The 8,470-nt window shown below is 42.3% G+C and overlaps 1 protein-coding gene across 11 annotated transcripts in view; it reads right to left on the bottom strand.

The window, feature by feature from the left end:
* Positions 1 to 946: 946 nt before the first annotated feature.
* The window catches only part of DTD1 (D-aminoacyl-tRNA deacylase 1), a 36,256-nt gene continuing 28,732 nt past the window's right edge, over positions 947 to 8,470 (bottom strand). For all 11 annotated transcript variants that reach the window (XR_008307387.1, XR_008307388.1, XR_008307389.1 and 8 more), the window contains one exon: positions 947 to 2,479. The gene's annotated coding sequence lies outside the window, so the exon portion shown is untranslated. The remainder of the gene's footprint in view (positions 2,480 to 8,470) is intronic.

The following is an 8,470-nucleotide window of genomic DNA, read 5'->3' as shown; positions in this document are numbered from 1 at the left end:
CCCTCCAGTGACTGCTACTAGTGTCTCTCTTGTGGGTTCTTTTTAGATTGTGAGCCCCTTTGGGGTCAGTGGACCAGGTTCTTATTCCTTTTGTTGCTTTCAGAACTTTTTGTTGTTCTTGAAAAGTGGTATAGACATATTAACACCAACAAAAGAAGAGCAATGCTGGATCAAATCAAAAGATCCAAGATCCAATTTCCCACAGAGACCAACTACCTTGCCCCTAGGAAGCCCACAAGCAGGGCATTGGCAATAGCCACCTTCTGCTGTTGCTTCCCAGCAGCTGGCATGCAAAGGCTTACTGCCTCAGAATCTGGATGGTCCCAATAGTGATTATGACTAATAGCCATTGATAGATTTATTCTGCATGCATTTGTCTAATCCCTTGCTAAAACCATCATCAATTCTGAGGCAATGGATACCATAAATCAAATGTGTAGTATTTTCTTTTGTCTGTCCCAGAGCTGCCATATGGAAAGGAAGACAAGTCTCCTGCACAGAGCCTGTACCTTTAAGAGATGCACAGAGCAGGTGCAGCTTGTCATGCAGGGGGAAGGAAAATTGCACCTGCTGAAATTCTCTCTTCTATGCATCTCTTAAAGGTACAAAAGACCTGCCCTATTTTCCATATGGAAGCCCTATCCTGTCCTGAATCTCCTGCCAATCCATTTTATTAGATAATCCATCCAGCCAGTGTGGTATAGTGGTTAGAGGGTTGGACCAGGACCAGGGAGACCTGAGTTCAAATCCCCATTCAGCCATGAAACTCACTGGGTGACTTTGGGCCAGTCACATATCTTTCAGCCTAACCTACCTTACAGGGTTGTTTCAATAGGGAGGGTTGATTGTGGCACTTCTAGTTAATTTTGATATAACGGATTTTCTGCACTGATGAAGTCCACTGAATTTCCTAGAATAGCAATGGGCATCCAAAACAAAAGAGAAATACTCAGGTGGCATACTTTATTAATAAAGTTTTTCCCCTTCTGAAAAAAGTTTCACACACACACCCTCCAGATAAATAACTGGAAGATCAGCCTTGTTTAAATCATTATTTTCCACAAAGATTATACAGCCACACACACACAGACACAACACACAGTAAATGTGCACATTTTGTACAGTGCTGTGAAAAGAGACACTGATGACTTAACACCAACAGAATCATAATATAAGCTTGCTCTTTAGAGTTCAAGTGAAAACGTAAGGAAAATTCAGTTTTATCAAAATGGATCATATGATCCGTTACAATAATGCTGCTACAACCTGCATAAAAAAACAACCATTCTTCAATCACCGTGGCTCCCTTCTTACATTATGCTGGTGGTTTGGGAGCCAATACAACACCCTGTCGCCAGAGCAATGCAGGAAGGCTCATGCCACATAGCAGGAATCAATGCAGCAGCTCCTCTCCATACCAGCACTGCTCCAATTCCTAGGAGGAGTGTGAAGGAGCTGCAGCGCACATAACTCTCGGGTGGCCTGGGCCTCTCCTCACCTTACCCCAGTGGTACAGAATGCCACCTCCCATGCCACCAGAGTCAAAACAAGAGTGGCCTGTATGAAACCAGACATACTTATATAACAGTTGTGGCACAGTTCTCATGTACAATGGTTAGGCCCCATCACCACCCTGGAATGTCTGGATCTGGGGATCTACAAATTCTGGCTAGCTTTAGAGTCAACCGACATTTGTGTTTGCCAGGACCAGACCCTTCCCCATCCCCCAATGGCAGCATGGCAGGGATTTGTCAGACATCGTGTTGAGCTCCAGACATGTTGAGCTTCAAGCGCCACTGAATGCAGTGCAAGGTCAGCAACAATCCCCTGCTCCTGTCCTCATCTCCAGACTCAGGAGCAGGTTGGATCACATCACTCTGTGCTTCTGACTCACTTGGTGCATCTCTGAAGAGCAGAACACTACAGATGAGCACCAGCCTGCTCCTAGTTTGGAGCTAGGTCATCATCCTCCCAGCTGCAATGCACTTCTAAGGCACTGGGAGTACCTCCACAAAGCAGTGCAACCGCAGGAATGAACCCCTTAGGCCAGCAGGTAGAGGGCTCCAGCTCCAAGCTCAGGAGGATGGCTGAGGCTTATCATGCTCACCAGATGGAGGAAATGGAGGGACACTTGCCATGGCGGGCACATTGGTAAATCTCTGCTAGGACCCATTTGGGATGGGAAGATGACATGGTGACTTCTCACCAAACGGAGTCCCAACCATCAAGAAATGGCAACCACACTGCAACAGTATTGTAAGAACTAATTCAAAGAAATAGAAAAATGGTATTTACCACCTCACTTTTAAACATATTAGCAATGGACACAGATAACATTCCTTTGGTTGTTTTTGAATACAGCATGGTGCAGATTGTTAACTTCTTACTTCTCTGTTACAATTTCCCTTTCTGCTTCAAATCTTTCATATAGAATTGCACATCCACTAATGGGTCACCAGCAGCTTCTTATACCGCTTTTCTGTTAAAATAATAAGAAACAAAAACCATCACATGACCTAGAAAACCACCACATGACATTTCCCAAACACACAACACTATTATAAATCGATGTTAATTTTAGTCTATTTTAAAAGAGCAGCAATTAGCCCAGAATTTCCCAAATTCCTGATATCACAAACACAGGATTTCTGGATTAAAACTGGAAGCACATTTTAATTATTTACATGCATCTTTTGAAGTGTATTTTCTCAATGTTCCCAGAACAATGGGCAGAGATGTGGGGTGGAAAATTTCCCTAAATGGAAGTTTTTCTGTGGAAAGTTTTCAATTTCTAAAGTTTCATCGGATGCCATCTAGACTAGCACTGCACACATGCAGCAGTGATTGTTCCAGACTACAACTGTGCTGTCATTTGAGCAGGATAAGGGGCGATTTTCACAGACCACCTCTTTCCTCTGAAGCCCAGTGTGTACCACCAAAATATAAAATTAAAATAAATAAATAAAATATGACCCTAGCGGTTTTGTGACTCTCGGGGCTATAAGCTTGGTGATGCATAGTGGGGTTCAGAAGGAAGGGGAGACTGGAGAAAATCCCCTTTCCCCATTCATGCAACAGTGCAATAATAGCCTGGAACAATCACTGCTGCATGTGTGCAGTGCTAGTCCAGATGCCCGGCGTTGTGTCATAAAATTCTTTAGTAACAATGAATGGATGTCAATGCAATATTAAGCAATTTTGGCAACTTCAAAGTTCAAGCAATTTTATTGATTTATTGAGTATTCCAATAAAAAAAATTATTTCCATCTTAACCTCTGAGCTTCTTTCAGTATATAACATTTAAACCACATTCAGTGCTTTTATTAATCTCTGCCCCCATCAAGTATTTCAGTCCAACTACTTTACTACTTGAAAAACCTTTGATTCATAGTGTGGGAAATTAACATGGTGGTGGTGGTGGGAGAGAGAGAGAGAGAGAACATGCCAAATCAAATCACAGTCTATTTAGAGCACCAGGAAAATTTGCATAGTAAAATTTTCTGAGGGGAAAAATAATGCAAATTCTATGCAAAACAAGTTTTAAAATGGCATGGGAAGAGTTGCCAGAAAATTTTCCAATTCAAAATTTTATGGGGAAATGCACATCTCTGACAATGGGCAAGCATCCTTCTTTCAACGGTGTGATAGCTCGGTTAATAATGCACTCTGTTCAGTGTCACATGCTCCCCTTTACTTAGGCAAACTGGGCTCCCAAATGGGACTGCTCCTTTTGGGCAACTGTGACACCTTTGGGATTCCCTCATGACTGTCTCACAATACCAAGGATGAGAACTTTGGGCAGTTATGGATGGTAGAATTGGAGGAGTGGACAATATGCATAGAGGATATAATGGGAAACATGGACCAAAGGAAGGTGGAGCAAGGCAGTGAAAAATTTTAAAGGAAAGAAGTGAGGAAGGAAATGGGAAACCAATGAAGGGATTTGAGGAGGAGAATCACATGGTCTGAGAGACAGAAAAGATGAATTATTTTCGCAGCACAGCTTTGGATATAGGTGAAAGGGAAGGTCTGGAAGGGGAGCACCAGAGAGAAGATGGTATTGTAGTGAAGGCAGCAGGCAACCAGAGGACCAGAGTTTAGTTGAGGGGATGAAGAAGAATGGACACATGTCTGGAATTTATACAGAAAGAAGCAACACGTTTTGTCAACAGATTGGCAGGGTAGTCTTGATTTAGATCACATTAAAATCATGATTTAAATCACTAGTCATGCTCCATTTAAGCACTGGTTTCTACTAAAGCTACATTCTTCTTATCTGATAAAATCTTAATCTATTCTTCACTACTCAGAGACAGATGCAGCTTTCATTTTTAATAGATAAGAAAAGCCCTGCTGAATCAGGCAAAGCTCCATCCAGTCCAGAATCCTGCCTCATACAGCAGCCAACCAGGTGCACTTGGGAAACCTACAAGTGGGGGGAACCAACCCCTCCCTTGGTGCTTCCTAGCACCTGGTGGTCAGGGGCATACCACCTCTGATCCTGATGGAAGTACAAAAGGTAGGTACACACTACAGAATGTAAAGCAGTTATTTATGCTGAGGTTTTGTTTGGTTTTCTTCACACTACTTTGCAACTACATCAAGGAACAGAATAATTTCATTTAATATCAAGCCTAACTGAAACAGATACTTGCTAAGTCACTGAGGTTCAACTAGTTAAAGATATTTGGGGGATATTTCTGCCATGCTGTATTAGAAAGACAACCACTGTCACCCAGCAGACTTTAAACTGTACAAACACCACTCAGAATCAGAAGCGTATTACTCAAGACTACAGGAATATTCTGCTCAAACAATTACACTTTGTTTTCATTTTCAATGTCTTTCCTTTCTTGCATATATCTCCAGTCTTCTCCTCCTTTTCCACCCCAAACTATTCATTATTTTCTCTTTCCTTGCAGTTTCAGAGAGAAGTTAAAGCCTGACTTTCTCCCTCTCTCTCTGTACACAAACTTGAAGTGGTGGTGTGGGGGGCGGAATAATCAGATCTGATATCTTTTATCTTTTTACACTGTTGTTAACAAGCATGTTTATAGTATACGAGGAAGATGGCAAAGCCAGGGCTTCCCTTCCAGCCTGCACAGATGGCCCTCAGTGCACTCTTACGCCCCAGCTTGGCCGTCCTCCTCGCAAGGAGACTAGGTAGTGACGGATGCTGATGCTCAATGTCTTTTCTTTCTTTGCTGCCTCCTCTACCTCCCTCCCTCCTCGGCAGCAGCTGCCCTTCTGGCAACTCTCTCTCACAAGAGTTGCCATGCACTGAATTAGCCACAGGTACATCTTCGCGAATTAGATAGATAGATAAATAGATAGATTAGAAATTATAATCTGTATTAATACTATCTTTGAGCTTTTGCACATTTAAAATTATTAAATATAATAAAAAGTGTTTTAACAAAATAAAAATAAAAATCCTTTCCAATATAATGTTAAGGTTGCACACCTAGTTAACAGTCTGATTGACAATGGGGAGGAAGGCTTGGGAGAAAAGATAAATAATTTAGTGCCCAAATATCTCGAGTTTGAGATGACAATGAGACATGCAAGTGGATATATATCAGGCAAGCAGCTGGAGATGTGGGACTGGACAGAGAAGAGATCTAGGGGATCAGTAAAATTTAGAGAGTTTACTGAAAACCATGGGATTTGATTAGGTCACACAGTGAAAGTGTGTCAAGAAATAAAAGAAGGGGATCAAGAACCCAACCCTACGGGTTCCCAGTATAGAAGAAGTTGGTTAAACAGCAACTACCCAAGTGGATATTAATGAGTGATCTGATAGGAAGGAGGAGAACCAGCTAGTAACACAGTCAAGGAAATCCAAGGCATGAGGGAGTCAACCAAGAAAGGATGATCAACTGGTTTCAAAGGCAACAACAAGGTCAAGGAGGGCAAAAAAGCAGCAGCCCTTGGATTTGGCAATGAGATCATCATCCATAGCTTTAAGACAGTGTAATTTCAGTGAACTGCTGAAGCCAGACCACAGCAAGTCAAGGGAAGAGCTTGAAGAGAAAAAGTCAAGTCCCTGGAAGTGAACAACTTCTTCCAGGAGTTTGGAAGCAAAGGGAAGAAGCCAGACTGGCTGGTAGTCTCTGGTAGTCCCTACCAGGAAGAGTCTTTTAGATTGAGAAGAGAGTGGCATGTTTGAACTCAGCAGAGAAAGTCAGGGGAAAGGGCTAGGTTAATGACATGGTGTGGTGGAGATAATAGCAGGGAGATGGTAACCAGGAAGGGAAAGGACCAAAGGGCATATGAAGGGGTTAGATGAGGACAGCAGAGTAGCCATGTCATCGGTATAGTGGGAAAATCATTAAGGGAAGTTAAAGGAGAGTGTGGGAGAGAATTTGGGGCTTGTAACTTCCATTTTAGGTGCTATATACATAATAGCAGCCTGCAGAACATAAAGGAGCTGAGTGGAAGCTCTGCATTTTATACCCATTCTGCAGCTCCCCCTGTGCTTGATCTCTAGGTTTTTTTCAGCATTCACTTTAAAAATTGGACTCATATCCACTCAAGTTCATACAAACAAGTCAGGAAAAATATTTGCTGATAGTATTTTTATGGCTTCAGATCTTTGGTTGCTCAGTCAGCTCCTGCTCTACAGAAAACAAACACAAACCTGGATGCATATTCTCCAAACAGCTATCACCTTGTTTCACATTTTCCCTTTTTGGGGAAGGTTGCTGAGTGAGAAATTGCCTACTTCAGGCACACCTGGATTCTATCAGCCTTCTGGACTCCTGCCAGTCTGGCTTTTAGTTTAAGCATGGCACTAAGAATACACTTGTGGCCTTGGTCATCAATCTCCAGCTAGGGATGGGTCAGGATAATTGCGCCATCGTGAGAGTTAGGTTCTTCTGTATCCTTTGAAAACACTGAGCACACACTGTTGCAGGCATGTCTGGTCTGCAAGAATCACATTATCCCCTCTCTTTTTAGCACAGAGTGCTCACACAAAATACATCCCGATATCCTTCCCCTACTACTGCTTTCTCATTTAAAGTGGTCAGCTTCATTTGTGGATTTATTTTACCTCTTATTCCCATTTCATATTGGGTAATGGTCAAATGATTAACAAAAATCCCCTTTGGGCAGCATACCCCAAAAGAGGCTCAGACCACAGGGAAGGAGTTCATCCTGCACTTCCTTCCCATCCCAGTGCTGACTCCATTTCCAAGAGAGGTGACGCTAGCCATGGAAAGGACCATAGCCTGGACTATTCCCATGACTTTCCCAGCATGGGTTCCAAACTATGAAAGCAACATCAGAAGGGGCCTAAAGACTGAGATAAGAGAGCAGTTTCCCCCACCAGCAATGGTTCCATGCACCATTCTTTATACTTTTCTTATTACAATCATCCCTCACCAACCATGGATTTGTCTACTGCAGTTTTTTGTATATTTTTGTGGGTGGGCTCGCCTACCACAACCCAAGCATACACGATTTCTACAAGGTGGTGACATTTTGTTCAATAAATGCAATGAAAATACAATGCAATGATCTGCAATGAAATCATTTTCAGTAAGACTGGAATGTGGAGTGTTTAGCATATGGTGGGGGTACAGGTGTCCCCTCTTTCTCTATACAAATCCTGAGTCCTCCCACCCTAACCCCACCCCCCTTATCTCTTGATCCACAGCTCAGTTATTTTTAGTGTTTTCAAACCCCCTCTCATTTCCTGAGGTTCATTCTCTTCATTCTGATCCTTAGTGATTTTTATAGATTTCAAATCCCTCCCCCTTTTCCTGAAGTTAATTTGTGATCGCGGTTCCCCTAACTCCAATTCCCATAGACTCCTAGTTTGCCAACTATGAGGTTTTCTTTGCATGGAACCCTGGCAAGGGATGTCTGTATTAAGACAGGATTACCTGTGAAAAAATTTCTTCTTCATTTCCCAAGGACTTTTGGAATTTAATATGGCTTTCTCTACTGGCACATTTGCTTGATTAAACTGCACTCAGTAAACACTTCAAATAACTTCCATCAGCTCCCCAAATAGTAGTTTACTATTACAAGTTCTTTCATAAGATTTCTTCTGAACTCACTATCACCACAACACAAAACCCAGAGGTTACAACTTACTTTAACTTCAATTATTTGCATTTTCAGACCCCTGACATGTTCATGGGACTGCTATAAAAAACTGTTGTCAGTCATTTCTGGTCAAGATTAGATTTGGCTACCCAATATTTGACTGGTATTTCATGAATAAGGCTTAATAACATCATACTACTGGATCAGACCAAAGGACCATCAAGTCCACTGGTCTTCAACTGGTGGGTCCCACCCTGACCTAAGATGCGTCACAGCAGTTGTATCACCACCACTATTACTTTTTAGCCTAAGCTTATGAGATCACCCGGTATTGTGTGTGTGTGTCCTTAACTTCACAATGCCTGGACTAATACTAACCAAATTGGGTACAGATGTAGGGTCACATAGGGACACC

Source organism: Hemicordylus capensis, chromosome 4 (assembly GCF_027244095.1).
Source record: "Hemicordylus capensis ecotype Gifberg chromosome 4, rHemCap1.1.pri, whole genome shotgun sequence".
Classification (NCBI taxonomy): domain Eukaryota; kingdom Metazoa; phylum Chordata; class Lepidosauria; order Squamata; family Cordylidae; genus Hemicordylus; species Hemicordylus capensis.
Note: the sequence above shows the minus strand (reverse complement) of the source record. Positions and strands in the feature narration are given on the sequence as shown.